Source organism: Cucurbita moschata, unplaced genomic scaffold, assembly GCF_002738365.1.
Source record: "Cucurbita moschata cultivar Rifu unplaced genomic scaffold, Cmos_1.0 Cmo_Scf00046, whole genome shotgun sequence".
Taxonomy (NCBI): domain Eukaryota; kingdom Viridiplantae; phylum Streptophyta; class Magnoliopsida; order Cucurbitales; family Cucurbitaceae; genus Cucurbita; species Cucurbita moschata.
The window spans coordinates 1746102-1750037 of NW_019268562.1; the positions used below are offsets into that span (position 1 = coordinate 1746102).

A 3936-nucleotide genomic window follows, 5' to 3' on the forward strand; every position below is an offset into this window, starting at 1 on the left:
AAAAATAACGAGTTTAAAATTACCAAACAAAATATCAATTTTCAAATGGAATGGAGACATAAAACCATTCGAAAAAAGAAAAGGACAAAAGAAAAATATTAAATACATTTTGAATTGATGGATTTGGTTGAGAGATATTATGGCCAATATAAGAAAAATATAGCATTAACTAATTTTCATGGACACATATGGATCCTTAGCATACTAAAATGACGGTTATTATTGGTATCAAACCAATAACAATTCATATAAGCTAAATCTTCCAATTGATAATTAGGCCAAAGAAAGAACTTGAATTTATTTTTATATCTATTAACATGTTTGTTACTTTTATCTAAAACTTGATCACGAGTTTTTCTTATTTGCATTGTAAAATTATGTATTTCTATGGATATCATTTCTATTTCTAGAATTGAAACAAAAACACGTGGATAAATTTCAAATATTGAGGCGCATAAAAGATATGGACCAGAAACTAAAAATGATAGATCCACTACAAGGCATTTGGTCTAGTGGTATGATTCTCGCTTCGGGTGTGAGAGGTCTCAAGTTTAATTCTCAAAATGCTCCCAACAGTTATATCAAATTGAAGCATTCAATGTAATAAGATTTGAAATAGGTTTTTTAAACCTTGAACAAAGAAGTAATTCAGATGGATATTTGGAAAGAAAAAAAAAAGAAGCTATATTTAATTATAATTTACCAGTGTCTTTATAACATGTTAATTGAAGAGAGCAAACAACAAAAATAAACAAACGAAATTTGTGTACGTACGATTCTCTTCAAATCTTGGAAACTATGAGGATTCCTCTCCTTTCTTGACATAAAGACTTACTTTTTCGGGACTTGGACCATAAACAGTCATCTACTCTTACTCCTACTCCCTTCTCTAAGAACCAACATAGCATAATCATTCCATGAAGGCCGAGGTAGTCTTATAAAAGAAGATGAGGGTACCACTTTCAAATCATTCCATGATTTGAAAGTAGAGTAGTTGTGGTGAACATAGATGACAATTATAGCCTTCAAACAAAAACTAGAGTAGTTGTGGTGAACGAGATAGAAACTCTAGTGTTCATCCATAATATACAACCACTACCTAAATTATGACCTAAAAATTTGAAAACATAAGTTGTAGTTAAAAATTACATAAAACAATCCCCTAAATCCAAGAACTCGTGTCCAATTAGTAAATCCTAAAGATAGTAGCTAACGTAGAGTAATTGAAGCTCCACATGAAGTAATTTAAAGTTCCAGTTACTTAACTAAAGTTTATCTCGTCTTTAATGAAGCATGAATTGCACTGAAGTTCATGAAATGCTTATAGACTCCAATTTTTAGTATTATTAATGCAATTATATTTCATATGAGTTTGTCATAAATCAAACTATGGTACATTCAATACAACTTCATTTTCTTGTCATACGAAGCAAAATAGAAGAATTAAATCAAACAAACTGATTAACTGAGCCGAATAAATCCAACCCAACAAAAATTGATTAGTTTGATTCATTTGTTGGGTTGTAGTTTATTTGATAACACTTGCTATTAGAACAATTCAATATTACATGCCTTACTTACAAGTAAAGTACTAGACCATCAACTTTTTGTTTTATAGTTCAACAACCGCTCAAGAAAATAGATTTCAAACTTTAGAGAAAAAAATATTTTGAGTAGGAGATAAAAATGTTGCATTTGTTTAGAAAAAGCATTTGGTTTAGTGGTATGATCTTTCTTAAGATGAGCCTTAGTAATTAACTTCTATTCTATTAACTTCTAAATAATTAACTTCTAAAACTTAACTTCTATTCTTTTTCTCTTTTCTCTACCGTAATTAATTTCTATTCTTTAATTAACTTTTAAAACTTAACTTCTATTCTTTTTTCTTCTCTCTACAGTAATTAACTTCTAAAACTTACACTCTAGTAATTAACTTCTATTCTTTTTCTACTCTAGTAATTAACTTCTATTGTTTTTCTTCTCTCTTAACTTCTATTCTTTTTCTACTCTAGTAATTAACTTCTATTGTTTTTCTTCTCTCTTAACTTCTATTCTTTTTCTACTCTAGTAATTAACTTCTATTGTTTTTCTTCTCTCTTAACTTCTATTCTTCTCTCTACAGTAATTAACATCTAAAACTTACACTCTAGAAGTCACTCTAGTAATTAACTTCTATTATTTTTTCTTCTTTCTACAGTAATTAACTTCTAAAACTTACTGATATGAACCAAGAGACATCAATCATACAATATGCTTCAATGAAGATGTGAAGAAAAGGTTGTCAAAATTATCAAAAGATGTTTCAATTCATGCTACATTGAAGAAGAATAAAGTTTGATTGTTGTAAATTTTGGGTGGGTTATAATTTAGAGTTATTGTATTTTAAGACTTTTTATTTAATTTCGGTTACATTTACATAATGGTTAATTATGGCCATAAAGTGTGAATGTTACCACTTTTGGAATGGAATGTCTTTAATAGTTTCATTTTGAGGCTATATAAAGCCATCTATGTTGTATTTGTAAGGCAGACTGGGAAAATATAGTAAAAGAAGCATTTGTGCTTTTCTTTAGCCAATGGCTAATTTTCTTTGCAATTCTATGTAGTTTAGATTGCATGTAGAATCATTCAAGCTCGACATGATCAATCTTGCTTGTGGAGTGATTCGAATCTCAAACAAGTGTTCTTGCGTTGAGATATTTGATCAACAAGAATCATTCAAGCTAGACATGATCGATCTTGCTTGTGGAGTGGTTCGAATCTCAAACAATGTTCTTGCCTTGAGATATTCGATCAACAAGGTAATCCGAATCTTATTCCCCTTGTAGTTAATTCCTTATCTTATCACTTACACTCTACTAATTAACTTCTATTCTTTTTTCCTCTCTCTACAGTAATTAACTTCTATTCTTTTTTCTTCTCTTTACAGTAATTAACTTCTATTCTCTACCGTAATTCACTTCTATTCTTCTTCTGCCTACGGTAATTAACTTCTATTCTTTTTTCTTCTCTCTACAGTAATTAGCTTCTATTCTCTACAGCAGTTAACTTATATTCTTCTTCTCTCTACAGTAATTAACTTCTGTTCTTTTTTTTTTCTCTCTACAGTAATTAACTTCTATTCTTTACAATATTTAACTTCTATTCGTTTTTCTTCTCTCTACAGTAATTAACTTCTATTCTTTTTTCTTCTCTATACAGTAATTAACTTCTATTCGTTTTTCTTCTCTCTACCGTAATTAAGTTCTATTATTTTTTCTTCTCTCTACAGTAATTAACTTCTATTATTTTTTCTTCTCTCTACAGTAATTAACTTCTATTTTTTTTTCTTCTCTCTACAGTAATTAACTTCTATTTTTTTTTCTTCTCTCTATAGTAATTATCACAAACCCTATGTAATAATTGCTCGTATATTTCATTAACAAAGAAAATAAATGAAATAATGATGATACATTCCATAAACAACTTAATATATAGTCCATAATAAGGGCATTTGGTCTAGTGGTATGATTCTTGCTTTGGGTGCAAGAGGTCTCGAGTTCGATTCTCGAAATGCCCCTCCAAAAGAAAAAAAATACAATTAAAATGGGGTTTTTTAAACATTGAACCTAGAAGATCAGTCTCGAGCCGGACTTTAAAAAGAGAGGAGTCTACTAAAGGAGTGAAGCTCAGTCATATACCCTAATAGTTCGTATTCTACTCTTCGATCTATCTTCCGGTTAAGATAAGGAAAGCGGGGAATCTAATATATTTTTTGTAAGCCTCTTTGCCTCATTTTCCATTTTGATGGTAGTCTTTCTATTTCTTCCCTATCTTTTCCGGGAAATTTAGACGGTTCTCAAAGTAGAGGAGGAAGGGCAGCTTTTGTGGAAGGAAGCTTTAAGAAAGAATTTATGGATGGAGCATTAGGACTTTGATTTGCGAATCCTTTTGTTT

General features: G+C 29.8%; 1 non-coding gene across 1 annotated transcript; it reads left to right on the top strand.

Moving 5' to 3' along the window:
- The first annotated feature begins 3487 nt into the window (after positions 1–3487).
- On the top strand, positions 3488–3559 carry TRNAP-UGG. Its single transcript has one exon. It is a non-coding gene; the product is annotated as a tRNA-Pro (tRNA).
- The last annotated feature ends 377 nt before the right edge of the window (positions 3560–3936 follow it).